Raw genomic sequence first — 16,613 nt, 5'->3', positions numbered from 1 at the left:
GGAGTAAGTCCTACTTTTAAAGCTTTCATGCAAGAGGTTAAGAGTTCAAATGTGTTGTGGGGTTAGAAATAGGCCATGCATGTGACATGTGATGACCCTAAAGGTCATCTCTTGTTTTAGAAGTCAAAACTGTGTTCCGAGGCCTTAAAAACCTCCTTTTGTTTTACCTCAATTTGCGTGCACAGTTCGGGCGCGTTTTCCGAAAGCTTTTATGTGAAATTTTAGAAAAATAATGAATTTGGCCTTTAAAATTGATTAAAGCTGACTTTGGTCAATATTCTTGGTAAACGAACCCGGACCCGTGATGTAACGGTTCCGTAGGGTCCGTACTAAAATATGGGACTCGGGCGTATGCCCGAATCAAATTCCGAGGTACCTAGCTCGAGAAAAGAATTTTTAAAGAAAATTATTTGCTTGAAAATATAAAGGCTTTTAGAAGTGAAATTATGCATTTTCTTGATGGTATTGGGCTCGTATCTTGGTTCCGGAGCCCGGCACAGGTTTAAAATAATAATTAATTGAATATGTGAAATTTGGTAAGAGTCGGAATTGGTTTGGTATAAATCGGACCTTTAGTTGAGAAAATGAAAATTTCAATATTCTTAAGGAATTTCACGAATTTGAGGTTAAATTCGTAGTTTTTGATGTTATTTTGATAATTTGATCGCACGAACAAGTCCGTATGATGTTTTTAGACTTGCGTGCATGTTTGGTTTGGAGCCCCGAGGGCTTGGATGAGTTTTAGATAGGCCACAGAGTGAATTTGGACTTAGGAAGATTGCTGGTATGTTGCAGTTGTGTTGTAGGCCCCTTATCTCGCAATTGCAAGATCAAGCATCGCAATTGCGATGTACTCAGGGATTGCAAATGCGAGCTTTTGCTTCGCAAATGCGAAGACCTCAAGGCCAGCCTTCCTCACAAATGCGAGATGTTCTTTGCAAATGTGAAGGTTGTCAGATATTCCAAAGGTCGCAAATGCGACGATTTCTTCGCAATTGTGAAGATAGCAGAAATTCCTATCACAATTACGACATCTGCACTTGATAAGCCGGATTTTTGACGGGATTCTTCTTCATTTTTACAACTTTTCAAACCCTAAACTCTCATAGACAATTTTCTTGAAGAGAGTTGTATACAGCGAATTCGGGGGCCCGAATTCCCCGTCATAGGGTCGTCTCACGGTCATGCTCCTCGAAGCTCGAAGCTAAGGTCGAGACTCACTCTCGGGGGTCATCAGGTATCGGTCCGGAGGGCATCGCGTCCCAACAGCTATAGCGGGCTACAATAGGCGAGAGGGGAGTTCCCAAGGCACGTGACTTAATCTGACAAGGTTGACCTATCCGGGGCCTATTTCGAGATGTCACATCCAGCCATCCTATCTCCCCGCCTTCACAGTTACCATGTTTTGTACTATAGCGGATTTCCCTCCTATATAAAGGGGATCCCCATTACTTTGTAGTCCATTCGCTGAGGTTGCTCCAACTATTTCTCCACAAGATCAATAATATCTCTCTCTCTTTCTTCTCTCTAACTTGCTCGTCCTTATTAGCTCGAGGCTACTCTTAGCGTTATTAGTTTCATACTTGTTCTTCATTTACTCCTTGGTATCGGCCATAAAGAGCTTTGTTTAATCATGTCTTAACTGTTATCCCATTCCCAGATACCCCTGATAGCTCGAGATCGAGCTGGATATCGGCCTCGAGGCTTCTTCATCGACTAACCCGAGGCTCGGGCGGCAAGCCCCTGGGTTTGATTACTGCCCCATTTTAGCTTGTGTTTTATCGTCAAACTTCATATTCTTAGCATTAACTGCTCTAACAACTAGCATAAAAATAGATCGCATATTTTTAGAATCACATTTACAAATTTAATTGTCGTTACCATTTTCACGGTAAATAGTCTGGCGCCCACCGTGGATCTAAAAATAATAGTGATTATTTTCTTGCTGGTTTCATTACAAAAATGCAAATTATGTCTCACACTTTTTCTGGCCCATGATCTTCGATTTCAGGACAGAGCGCCTAGCTCGGCGAGTAAAATGGGAAACTGGAACCTCAAAAACAACAGAGAAAAGGACACGACTGCCCTAGAGGCCGGTACACCACTGGATCTAACCCGGATGGAAGGGAAGGTTCTCCAACATAATGTCTACATGATTATTGGGGGAACCAATGTTCCCCAAGGACCCATGTTCAAACGAATGAGAATGTCCGCTACGGGAGAAGGACCGACCCGAAAACGCATGCCCGAAGATACCCTCGTATTCAGTGAGGAGGACCTCGAGGCTATGATGGAACCACACAAAGACGCGCTAGTGATCTCGTTTCTCTTAAACAACACCAGGATAAAGCGCGTGCTTGTGGATCCAGGTAGCTCGACCAACATAGTCAGGTCAGAAGTGGTAGAACAGCTGGGGCTTCTCAATCAAGTTGTTCCCGTCCCTCGAATCCTCCAGAGCTTCAACATGATCAGCAAAGTAACGAAAAGAGAGATCACCCTCCTGATCAACACGTCTGGTGCAATCCAGAACACCGAGTTCCAGGTCAGCGACAACGACATGAGATATAATGCATTACTCGGCAGGCCTTGGATACACAACATGAGGGCAGTGCCCTCAACCTTACACCAGGTGATAAGGTTTCCCACAAGGGATGGAATCACGACCATACATGGAGAACATCGGGAAGCAAAAAGAAATGTTCGCGGTCCACTACGAGATGCCAGCCTCCACACGCCCGGTCTCGGACAAGGAGGGAAACATACAGACCCTCAAAGACGACGAGGAAGACTTCTTCATCCCCCGAACCTTTGTCGCCCCCAATGAATCAGATGCAACTAGATCAACAGTCGAAGAGCTGGAGCAAACCGTTTTGATCGAGCACCTTCTGGATCGCAAGGTATACCTGGGGACGGGACTGACCCCCAAACTCAGGATAGGGTTTATTCAATTTCTTAGTAACAATATCGACTGTTTCGCCTGGTCCCACCTAGTATGATAGGAATCTCGCCGAAAATAACCTCCCACAGGCTAAGCGTTGATCCCAAATTGAAACCCGTAAAGCAAAAGAGAAGACCGCAGTCTGAGGTAAAACATGCCTTCATCAAAGAGGAGGTGGCGAAACTTCTTAAAATTGGATCCATTAGGGAGGTGAAGTACCCCGAATGGCTAGCTAACATAGTAGTAGTTCCAAAAAAAGGGGAACAATCTAAGAACGTGCGTAGATTACAAAGATTTGAATAAAGTGTGCCCTAAAGATTCCTTCATGTTGCCTAATATCGATCATCTGATCGATGCTACGGCCGACCATGAGACCCTCACTTTTCTCGATGCTTACTTGGGGTATAATCAAATCCAAATGAACCCCGAGGACAGGGAAAAGACCTCGTTCATCTCAAAGTATGGTACGTATTGCTATAATATAATGCCCTTCGGGCTAAAAAACGCAGGAGCAACATACCAACGCCTAGTTAATAAAATGTTCGAACATCAAGTAGGTAAATCGATGGAATTATATATTGATGATATGCTAGTCAAATACCTGCGTGCAGAGGACCATTTGACCTATTTTCAGGAAACTTTCAACATCCTCAGAAGCTACAACATGAAGCTCAACCCCGAGAAGTGTGCCTTCAGAGTAGGTTCAGGAAAATTACTAGGCTTTATGGTTTCAAACAGGGGGATCGAGATCAACCTCGACAAAATAAAAGCCATCGAAGAGATCATGGTGGTGAACAATGTAAAAGCCGTCCAACGGCTGACGGGGCGGATAACAGCCCTGGGCAGATTCATATCAAGATCATCAGATAAGAGCCACCATTTCTTCTCCCTACTCAAAAGAAAGAGCAACTTAGAATGGACTCCAGAATTCCAACACGCCCTAGAAGAACTAAAACGATACCTGACTAGCCCGCCTTTTCTACATACACCCAAGGAGGATGAAACGCTATACCTATACCTAGCCATGTCCGAAATAGCGGTAAGCGGCGTACTAGTTCGAGAAGAGCAAGGTACGCAGTTTCCTATTTATTATATAAGCCGAACCTTGGGGGACGCCGAAACCCGGTATCCCCATCTGGAAAAATTGGCTCTCGCACTGATAAGCGCATCGCGCAAGCTGAAACCTTACTTTCAGTGTCACTATATCTGCGTTCTGTCAATTTATCCCCTCTGGAGCGTACTGCATAAACCTGAGTTATCGGGTCGATTGGCCAAATGGGCCATTGAACTCGGAGGGTATGACATTGAGTACAAACCTCGAACGGCCATCAAGTCCCAAATCCTCGCCATCCCTCGTGCCCGAGGCAGAGAAAGAACATTTATTGAAATCAGGCACGTCCTCCGGGGTATGGACCCTGTTTACAGATGGTGCCACAAACATAAGAGGATCCGAACTCGTTATAGTCCTAAAGCCTCCCCTCGGCGGCATAATCAGACAATCCATAAAAACCGCACAACTAACTAACAATGAAGCCGAGTATGAGGCAGGTTTAGAATTGGCCAAAAGTTTGGGGGCCGAGACTGTCGAGGCAAAATGCAATTTGCTCATCGTAGTAAGCCAAGTGAACGGAAGCTACGAAGCCCGAGAGGACATGATGCAGAGGTATTTGGACAAAATCCAAATCACATTACGCCGCTTCAAAGAATGGACCTTAGTCCATCTACCCTGAGGCAAGAACAGCAAGGCCGATGCCCTCGCGAACCTGGGGTCCTCTGCTGAAGAAGAAGACCTGCTCCACAGGGCTGTCGTCCAATTCTTCAAATCTATGGTCAAGGAAGGTCACGCGAAGATTAACTCTACCAGCCTGACATGGGATTGGAGAAATAAATATATTGTTTATCTAAAGGACGGGAAGTTACCCCCAGATCCAAAAGAGTCAAGGGCCCTACGAACCAAAGCAGCACGGTTCTAGCTCGACGAAAATGGGGCTCTGTATAGAAGAACTTTCGATGGCCCCCTAGCGGTATACTTGGGACCGGGCGACACAAATTATATGCTCCAAGAGATCCACGAGGGCACCTGCAAAAATTCATCCCGAGGCTGATTCTTTAGTCCGAAAGGTGATTAGAGCGGGCTACTATTGGGACAACATGGAAAAAGACGCCAGGGAATTCGTCCAAAAATATGACAAGTGTCAGAGGTTTGCTCCCATGATCCACTTGCCTGGCGAGCAACTACATTCCGTTTTATCACCATGGCCATTCATGAAATGGGGAATGGACATTGTCGGCCCTTTGTCGACGGCATCAGGTAAGGCTAGATTCATTCTGTTTATGACCGATTACTTTTCAAAATGGGTGGAAGCGCAGTCCTTTGAAAAAATAAGAGAGAAGGAAGTTATCAATTTTATATGGGATCACATCATATGCCGGTTCGGGATCCGGTCCAAAATAACATGCGATAATGGGAGGCAGTTCATCAAAAACAAGGTAACACAGTTCCTTGGAGACAACAAAATCAAGAGAATCCTATCAACGCCATACTACCCGTGTGCAAACGGCCAAGCCAAATCCACGAATAAAACCATCATTCAGAACTTGAAAAAGAAATTGGAGAGCGCTAAGGGAAAATGGAGAGAAACACTGTCCGAGGTGCTGTGGGCATATCGAACAACTTCTAAATCGAGCATCGGAGAAACACCTTTCTCTCTAGTATATGGCACCGAAGCACTGATACCAGTGGAAGTCGAGGAACCAAGCGCCAGATTCCAGCACACTAATGAGGGCTCGAACAACGAGGCCATGACAACAGCCCTCGAGCTGCTCGACGAAAGGCGGGAAGCCTCGCTGGTTCGGATGGCTGCCCAGAAGCAGAATATCGAAAGATACTACAACAGAAGAATAAATCTCCGATATTTCAGGATCGGGGACTTGGTCTTAAGGAAGGTTACTCTCAACACCCGAAACCCTAATAAAGGGAAGCTGGGCCAGAATTGGGAAGGGCCATACCGTGTCCTTGGGATAGTTGGCAAAGGATCCTATAAGCTTGGCACCATGGAGGGTGGACAGCTTCCGAGCAGCTGGAATGTATCGATGCTTAAGCGGTATCACTGCTAGGGCGTCCGATTGCAAAATCCCGCAAATATCCTCGAGCAAACGTCGCACCATTTTCCTTCGATCGAGCTTTTTATCCCGAAACGGGTTTTTACCGGCAAGGTTTTTAACGAGCGTCCATGCATTTCCCGAGAAATGACAAACCAGGTTCTAATAGGAAATAATGTACTGGGCCAAATGGTCGAGCAAACCGTGTCCGCCTGAGCCAGACTTACAACAACCCAACAACATGTATTTACGCCAAGCAATTAAAGAATATCTTTTCAACATCTCATACTCCAAAAAGGAAATTTCAGCAAGCTCACGGCAGGGATCCCTCCATCAAATGCGTCCCGAAATACTCGGAGACTTAACGTCAACAATTAGGCACCCACATGACCCCAGGGTCGGAACTCCGAGCTCATAAAGCCCCAACAAGGTAACTCCGATCTCACGAATAATGACATTCGAGCCTAAGCAAACTCAATGACTCAGAGACTATCGCTAATTGCCGTACACTAGAAAACCCGAGGCCGTAAGACCCCGAGCGGGTAGACTCGGTATAACCAGATCTATTCTACATAACAACAAAAACTGTAAGACCTCAACAGGCATGAAAAACTTTAAGACTTCAACAGGCTTGACAAACTGTAAGACCTCAACAGGCATGACAAACTGTAAGACCTTAACAGGCATGTCAAACTGTAAGACCTCAACAGACATGAAAATTTTGTAAGACCTTACTACAGGCATAAAACTCAATCCCGAAGTTTAGGCCATGCGTCGCATTTGTAAGAATCCCGAAAGGGCATACCCTCGGTGTAGACACCTAAACTATCACTCGGGATCAAAAATGGCTCCGGCCAAACACATATGACTATAGTCAGAATGGCTGCACCAACCAAATTAACACGACTCGGGGACACCCGACTGTCACAAACAAAATCGCAGTCCATTACTTCGAATATACTTCGAAAAGAACCGGTTAAAACAAGCTTCCCTCAATAGGCAAACGAGCTTCGACCATGTCAGCTCCAAATCACAAGTCTTCGAGCTACTCAGTCTACGAGCTAAGAACCTTCCGAGGTGCTCGAACATCTCCTCTAACGACTTAAAATCGAGGTTCTTCCCGAACCAACAACGGGTCAGGCAAAATCATTTAAAAAAGACCTTAATGAGAGGAAAACAAAGCCTACAAAATGCCCATGGGCAAAAGCAAAAGAGCCAATGTCGCTAGCCAAACGAGCCCCTGGGCCGTATACTAAAAGGTCTTAACAACCAAACAGCGTAAGAGCCACTGTCGCCAGCTTGAAAATTGAAAACTTGAGGATTAAAATTAGCTCGAGTCGTAACCCGATTCGTAGACCGGATCCAAAATAGTTAACTACACATGCCTAAGGGTACAGGTAAGTGCCATTGTCGCCAGCCAAATGAGCCTCTGAGCCATACACTCAAAAGGTCACTTCGATCCAAGGCGCAATAGCCATCGTCATCTGCCCATGCAGGCACAAAAAAGCTTGAGGGTCAATAGAAGCTCGAGTCACAACACGGCTCGGATACTGAACCCCAAAACAGGCAAAATACAAATACCCAAGGGCAAGGGATGAGAACCATCATCACCCGACCATGTAGGCACAAGAGATTGAAGATCGAACCGGCTCGAGACAAAACTCAAGCCGGAGACTCAACACAAAATAGTTGGGCAAAGGTGCAAGAGCTCTCACGGCAGTTCACACTAAAGGCTGCATCGACTATCCGCGTGACAACTCCCGAGCCGGCCTGAACGGGCCACAGTGCTATATCACGGGTCTAGAGTTCTTTCGCCAATTCTTGCTGAATTCAGAGCAGAAAGGGGAATAAGGGAAACGAAGCCACATGATTCTCTTTATACATATGCCAAAATGAAAGTACTATATACAAACAGGTAGATCGACATGAAAGAACAACAATGATCCTAATCTATTGCCGAACCGGCCGCCTCAACAGCTCCCCAAGGGTTGCACTCAGGTGATTACGAGTCCCCCGACGACCCCTTCTCAACGGTGTCCTATCTCTCCGGGGATCCACCCCCATCTTTAACACCACTCGAGCTACCTTCCAATGCGCCCCCAATGGTCTGCTTTCGGGAACCCGTCTAGGCACGTTCCATGGCTAGAGGTGAAGTCGGGACAGCTCCCTCAAACGTCCTCTCAATGCAAGAATCTGCGACGACTGCTCCTCCCCCATGCAAAGATACAGGCGCCTCGGCCTCAGCTTTGATCCAAACCAATGTGGCCACCAGTTCGGAATGGAGGCTCTTATACTTGTCATTATCCTCCTTCGTGTCCTGGAGTTGACACTCAATCAAGGTAACTCTCCCCTGAAGGTTGTCCCTCTCGGAAGCCACCTCGCTCACGTGCCGACTAAGCTCAGAGATTTCAGCATCTCTAGCCCGAACTCAGCAGGGTATTCTCCTTCTCAAACTACACAAATCAAGGCCCGAGAAGTTAGAAGCAATGAAATCTCACAAGGGCTCAAGTAATAGTAAAAACAGGGGATGAATAATCTGTTCGATAAAATAGGCTTTCTTGCGTTCGCGATGGCTCACCTCATCCTGATATTGGGCAAGAGCCTGGTTATAAAACATTTTTGCCTAAAACCATATAAAGAGACAAGTTAGGAGAACGAAGGCCGGAGCGGCCCAAAACGGTGGACAAGGTTAGCAGGAGTTACCCACTCACAAAGTCTACCCATATCGCCAAAAATGGATGAAACATCGACCTCGGAACTACGCTCGAGAATGGTCGCTGACCTCTCGAGTGCATCTCTGCTTTTGACCAATGCTCTTGCTTCAGAAGGCTCCTTGCGAAGGGAATCTTACACTTTGTAAGATGGAAGGATCTCCCCCTGAGGAGAATCGACAACAATCAACGGGCTAACAGGCTCAGCCAAAATCTTCGCCCCTTGTTCACCTTGGGTCCCAGATCGAGGCCCCTCCGACCTGCCTGCCAAGGGCGTCCCAGCTCGAGAAGAACTCTGGCCACCTGCCAATTTGGGGGTAGTACTCGATACCCCATCCATTGCCTCACCACCACGAAGATGGGCCACGACGGCATCAGACTCCTGTCCGGGAACATCCATCCCTAGGGCCCGAGGATCGATCAAGTCCAAACGCTCTTTGGGAGATGCCGGGAAGCTGCCTTCTCACTCACCTTAAGCACGGGGATTTCCCATCGCCTTGGAGGTCGGAACTGCTGGGTCAACCTTGGAATCCTCCACCTTGGCCCTCTTGGGCTCCGGTGGCCCAACAGATAGACTCCCCTGCCTTTTCTTATCCTCGCCAAACACCAAAGCGTCCCCTCCAAGGGACGGTGCCTCCCTCGTCAATGGAATTTCTCCCAGACCTACATGGATGCAGAGGTTAAATACAAAGGATGGAGAAAGCTACTAACCGCAAACTGTGCCAAAAATACACGGATGCATCAAGGCTCGAGGCTCACCATGGTCTTTGGCTTCCCACCGAGCTCGGGATAAATCTCGCCACGCTCGTTCGATATACGGGAAAACTGAGTATAAATGACCAACCCAACCCTGGAGATCCGACACCGCGCCAGGGTAGATTGCTACAGCTGAAAAGACAAGAAAATCAGAGTTAGACTCAGAGGGAGATATCGCCAAGAAGGAGCAAAGACACCACATTTACTTATGCCCGGCATTCCACTTTTCAGGAAACGTCATCTTTTCCACTGGAATCAGGTCAGACGTCCTCACTCAGACGAATTGGCTTAACCATCCCTTATCCCCGAACTCCTCGATACAGGCAAAAAGGGATCTCGGGGCTCGGCAGTGAAGCTTGATTATGCCCTTGCGAAGAAGTCGGGGACTAGCTATACATCCGGATTAGATGGTTCATGGTGAAGGGCATTCCCCCTATCATGCTCAAGTAATGCTTGATCATATAAACCATGCGCCAGAAAGAAGGATGAACTTGACCCAAAGTTACATGATAACTCCGGCAGAAGTCAAGAATCATAGGGTCGATTAGGGGCGAGGATGACTCCACCGGCCCCAAGGTGAATGGGTAGGTATACACACTCAGAAAGCCAGCTCTATGAGCCGTAATATCTTCCTCCCAAGCAGGAATTTCCAAGAGCACGGCATCCCCCCAGCAATAGTTGGCCCTCACTCTTTCGATATCCGTGATAGAGCTGATATACCGAGTTACAGGCTCGCGGCGCCCTAACTTCGAGGAAGGTCTCTCGATCCTAAAATCAGAAGTCATCACAAAGTATCCTAGGACGCACTCCTCGACACGAGGGGAAGTGGCCACTTCACCTTGAGGGAAAAACGAAGAAGATGAGCCCACAACCTCCTAGAAAGCAGAAGTGGAAATTTTCGCCGTCCTTGAGAGAATCTGAAGAAAGAAGAATATGTGGTTGCGTTCTTGAAAAAGAGCAAGAACGAGGGAAAAAAAACCTTACTAGGGGTTTTTATCAAGAGATGGAGTCTATAAAGGAAGAGGTGAGTATTTATAAAAGCGTCGTGGTAAGAAAGCCAACCGCCACAGTCGATGCGAAAACCTGTAGGGACAGCACGCATGGTGCACCTTGGCATCCCATATCCGTTTGCAAGAACACCAAAGGAAGAAGGAGTTCAGGACCGTTTCTTATCATTTCCTACTGCTTTCACTCTAAGAAATGCAGAGACTATCTGTATACAGCGAATCTGGGGGCCCGATTTCCCCGTCATAGGGTCGTCTCGCGGTCATGCTCCTCGAAGCTCGAAGCCAAGGTCGAGACTCACCCTCGAGGGTCGTTAGGTATTGGTCCGGAGGGCATCGCATCCCAAAAGCTATAGCGGGCTATAGCAGGCGAGAGGGGAGTTCCCAAGGCACGCGACTTAATCTGATAAGGCTGACCTATCCGGGCCTATTTCGAGATGTCACATCTAGTCATCCTATCTCCCTGCCTTCACAGTTACCATGTTTTGTACTATAGCGTATTTCCCTCCTATATAAAGGGGATACCCATTACTTTGTAGTCCATCCTCTGAGGTTGCTCCAACTATTTCTCCACAAGACCAATAATATCTCTCTCGCTTTCTTCTCTCTAACTTGCTAGTCCTTATTAGCTCGAGGCTACTCTTAGCATTATTAGTTTCATACTTGTTCTTCATTTACTGCTTGGTATTGGCCTAAAGAGCTTTGTTTAATCATATCTTAACTGTTATCACATTCCCGGCATACCCCTGATAGCTCGAGATCGAGCTGGATATCAGCCCCGAGGTTTCTTCATCAACCAACCCGAGGCTCGGGTGGCAAGCCCCTGGATTTGATTACTGCCCCCTTTTAGCTTGTGTTTTATCGTCAAACTTCATATTCTTAGCATCAACTGCTCTAACAACTAGCATAAAAATAGATCACGTATTTTTAGAATCCCATTTACAAATTTAATTGTCGTTACCATTTTCATGGTAAACAAGAGTTCTTCCCCAAATCACATGTAAACAATTTCTAACTTATTTTCTTCAATCTATAACATCTTTTTACATGATTTCACTTCAAAATCTAGGGATTTTCATGAGACATTAGGTGTTTTTGGGTAGAAGTTAGGATTTATAAATTTTGGGGATTTGGACCTCAATTTGAGGTCCGATTTCAAAACAAGTTACATATTTGAGTTCGTGGGTGAATGGGTGATCGATTTTTGGTTCGAACTTCGGGTTTTGACCAAGTGGGCCCGGGGTCAATTTTTGTCTTTTTGGGGAAAACAATGGAAAATCTATTTTTATGCATTAGAATTGGTTTATTTAGTATTTATTAATGTTATTAAGTAAATTGTGACTAGATACAAGTGAATTGGAAGTGGAACCGAGAGGTAAAGTGGTAGTTGAGGCTTAATCTTGTCTGTGGATTCGAGGTAAGTGTTTGGCGTAACCTTAGCTTGAGGGAATAGGAGTTGTGGTCTATTTGCTATGTGTTAGTATCGAGTACGACGTATAGGTGTGGTGACGAGTATCTATACGTTGGTGTCAAGCATGCCCGTGAGTCTTATATCATGATTTTTGTGAATCTATTATGTACCGATCATGCTAAAATTGATGATTATTAATGTTGAACAAAATTTATGGAAGTTTCTTGGTAATTGACTATTGTTGAGCATTGGTTCAAGTTGAGTTCCATTTTGTAAAGCAATTGTTGAACACGAGATTGGTTATAGCTGAATCCCTTGCCGAGATGTTATTGTTGATTCCCTTGCCGGGACGCTATTGTTGATACTGTTGATTCCCTTGTCGGGATTTATTGCTTCTATTTTTTGGATGAGGAAGAGTGTAAAACATGAAGTGAGATGCCGTGCATGATATTGTGAGTGAGTGTAATGCACGAAGGGTGATGTCGTGCCGATATTATGAGTGATAATGCACCAAAAGTGATGTTGTGCCATAATATGAGAGTTAATGCAGGAAGGGTGATTCCATGCCGATATTGTGAGGAATAATGCACGAAAGGTGATGTCGTGCCGTGATTTTGTGAGGTAATGCATGAAGGGTGATGTCATGGCGTATCTGTTGTTTCATATGGTGAGGACGAGAGTAAAAGCACGAAGGGTGATGTCGTACACGTGTTACCATTTCATTATCCTTGTTGATATAGATATGATGTTCATTATGCTTCTTTATTGATGCTTCTTCATTGGTTTACTGTTAGAATCTATTATTCCCTGTAGCATGTCCCCTTCCCACCTTATTCTGTGGATTCCTATTATTATGATTCTATCTGTATATGATTTAACTGCATAGGTATGTATGATTGTCGTGTCCTAGCCTCATCACTACTTAGCCGAGGTTAGGATCGACACTTACTCAGTACATGGGGTCAGTTGTACTGATACTATACTCTACACTCTTTTGTGCAGATTTCGGTACAGGACCCGTTGAGTAGTTGGAGGTAGCTGCCTTCAGTCCAGGGAGACCATGGTAGATCTACTGGGGTCTGCAGATTCTAAAGTCCCCCTTCCCTGTTTTTAGCTTTTCTGCTATCTTTTTTCTTTCCAAGAACAGTCGTACTTTCTTTTCATTCCAGTATTTGTAGTAACTCGTAGATGTTCGTGAAGTTATGACACCAGATTTGTGGGTAGACTTGTATTGGACTATTCGATCATGTTATAACTCTTTCGCATTTATCATTTGTTTAACTTTAGTTTCTGTTTATAACTATTTAGATTGATTGTTAAAGTGTAGAACCCTAATAGTTGGCTTGCCTAGCTTTCACGAGTAGGCGCCATCACAACTCTCAAGGGTGGGAAATTCGGGTCGTGACAAGTTGGCATCAGAGCTCTAGGTTGCTTAGGTCTTACAATTCACGAACAAGCTAGGTAGAGTTTGAGGGATCGGTACAAAGATGTTTGTGCTTATCCCCCAGAGGCTATAGAGTTTAGGAAAATTTCACATCTATTCTTCTTTGTCGTGCGATTTGACTTATCAATTGCTAATTGAACTTCTACTCTGTTCTTTTGTAGATGGCGAGAACACATGCTTCTTCATTCATTGATTTGCAGCCCAAGCCTCCAGTGGCAGCTCCTACGAGGGGCAGAGGATGAAGTCGAGGCCGAGGTAGGGGCAGGGCTCAGCCCAGAGCAGCAGCACCAGTGGCGGAGCCTTAGGTAGAGTTTGAGGAGGAATCTCTAGCCTAGATCATTCTAGCAGGGCCAGCTCAAGTTCCAGAGGGGTTCATTACTACCCCAGTACTCCAAGATGCTTTGGTCTGTCTAGTTGGCCTTATGGAGAGTGTCGCCCAGGCAGGCTTACTTCCTGTAGCACCCGCCATCTCTCAGGCTGGGGGAGGAGCACAGACTCCCGCTACTCGTACTCTAGAGTAGATGGCTCCTCAGTTTCAGACTCCAGTAGCTCAGCCAGTTCAGGTAGTTCAGCCGGGTGTTGTGGCTCAGACTAGTGATAGAGCAGCTATGTCGGCTGATGCTTTGTGGAGGTTGGACAGGTTCACCAACCTCTTCACTACTACTTATGGCGGTACATCTTCATAGGATCCCCAAGACTATTTGGACAACTATCATGAGGTTCTTCAGAACATGGGGATAGTGGAGACCAATGGGGTCGACTTCATTGCTTTTCGTCTGTTAGGTTCCGCCAAGACTTGGTGGAGAAATATTTGTTTGGCTAGACCAGCTGGATCACCGTCTTTGACTTGGGATCAGTTCTCTCAGCTATTTTTGGAGAAATTTCTACCTATCACTCAGTGGGAGGACTATCGGAGGCAGTTTGAGCGCCTCCAGTAGGGTTTCTATAACAGTCACTCAGTACGAGACTAGATTCATTACCTTTGCCTGTCATGCTCTTATCATACTTCCCACCAAGAGAGAGAGAGAGAGTGAAGAGGTTCATTGAGGGACTCTCTCAGCTGATTCGATTGCAGATGGCTAAGGAGATAGGGAGCGAGATTTCTTTTCAGGATGCGGCCAATGTGGCCAGGAGAGTTGAGATGGTTCTATCACAGGGGAGTGGTCAGGGGTCTGACAAGAGGCCCCGTCATTCGAGTAGGTTCAATGGTGCCTCATCTGGAGGTAGGGATTCTTTTGGTAGGGTCCATCCTTTCAGGCCTCTTCTCACGGTGCGACAGGTGGTCGTGGTTCTCATATGCAGTATTTTGATCAGTTGCCCTACAGTGCACCACCAGCTCCTATCAATGCACCACCCCTCCAGAGTTTTCAGGGTGGTTACTCAGGCCGTCAGGGTCAACAGTCCCAACAGTCGAGGGCTTGTTATACTTGTGGCGATACGAGGCATATTGCTAGATTTTGCCCTCGAGCACCGAGCAGTTCTCAATATCAGGGTTCCCATGCCATGGTTCAGGCACCGAGTGTTCCATTGCCCATGCAGCCAACTAGAGGTAGGGGTCGAGGTGTTAGAGGTAGAGGTCAGGCCGTTAGAGGTGGAGGTCAGGCCATTAGAGGTGGAGGTCAGGCAGCTAGAGGTGGAGGCTAGCCAGCAGGAGGCTGTCCTTGGTATGTAGTTCAAAGTGGTTGGGCCCAACCTCGATGTTATGCTATCCCAGCCAGACCTGAGGCCGAGGCCTCCGATGCAGTTATCATAGGTACGGTTTTAGTTTGTAGTAGAGATGCTTCAGTTCTATTTGATCCAGGGTCTACATATTCCTATGTGTCATCTTGTTTTGCCCCTTATCTGGTTATGCCTTGTGATTCTATGAGTGCTATTATATGTGTTTCTACTCCGGTGGGTAATTCTATTGTTGTAGATCGAGTCTATCGCTTGTGTGTGGTTATTATTGGGGGTATTGAGACCCGTGTAGATCTCTTACTTCTCGATATGGTAGACTTCGATATCATTTTGGGGATGGATTGGTTATCCCCTTATCATGTTGTATTGGACTGTCACGCCAAGACTGTGACCTTAGCCTTGCGAGGTTTGCCTCGATTGGAGTGGAGAGGGGCTCCCAGTCATTCTGTCAGTAGGGTTGTTTCTTATATAAAGGCTCGGCGTATGGTTGAAAAAGGGTGTTTGGCTTATTTAGTGTTTGTTCGTGATTCTAGTGTTGAGGTTCCTTCTATGGATTTTGTGACCGTTGTTCGTGAGTTTCCAGGGGTATTTCCTTCAAACCTGTTGGGGATGCCACCCGACAGGGATATTGACTTTTGCATTGATTTGGCTCTGGGCACTCAACCCATTTCTATTCCGCCATATCGTATGGCCTCGGTAGAGTTGAAAGAATTGAAAGAACAGTTGTAGGACTTACTTGATAAAGGCTTTATTAGACCAGTGTCTCGCCTTGGGGTGCGTCGGTGTTGTTTGTTAAGAAGAAGGATGGATCGATGAGGATGTGCATAGATTATCGGCAGTTTAACAAGGTCACCATCAAGAACAAGTATCCATTGCCGAGGATTGATGATTTGTTTGATCAGCTTCAGGGTGCCAAGGTATTTTTGAAGATTGATTTGAGGTATGGCTACCATCAGTTGAGGATTACGACATCTAATGTCCCTAAGACAGCTTTTCGCACTCGGTACGGGCATTATAAGTTCTTAGTGATGTCATTTGGGTTGATAAATGCCCCAACAGCTTTTATGGATTTGATCAACCGAGTGTTCAAGACTTATTTGGATTCCTTTGTGTTTGTCTTCATTGATGACATTTTGATCTACTCTCGCAGCCGAGAGAAGCATGAGCAACATCTTCGAGTCATTCTTCATACTCTGAGGGACAGTCAGTTATATGCTAGGTTTTCGAAATGTGAGTTTTGGTTGAGTTTAGTTGCATTCTTGGGTCATGTTGTATCAGTAGAGGGTATTCAGGTGGATCCTAAGAAGATTACGGCAGTCAAGGATTGGCCTAGACCCACATCAGCCACAGAGATCCAGAGTTTCTTGGATTTGGCGGGCTATTACCATTGATTTATGGAGGGGTTTTCATCTATTGCAGCCCCGATGACCAGGTTGACCCAGAAGGGTGCCCAGTTTAGATGGTCGGACGAGTGTAAGGTGAGCTTTCAGAAGCTCAAGACAGCTTTGACTACGGTGCTGGTGTTAGTATTGCCTACAGGTTCAGGGCCATATACAGTGTATTGTGATGC

This window comes from Nicotiana sylvestris, chromosome 9 (assembly GCF_000393655.2).
Source record: "Nicotiana sylvestris chromosome 9, ASM39365v2, whole genome shotgun sequence".
NCBI lineage: Eukaryota > Viridiplantae > Streptophyta > Magnoliopsida > Solanales > Solanaceae > Nicotiana > Nicotiana sylvestris.
Note: the sequence above shows the minus strand (reverse complement) of the source record.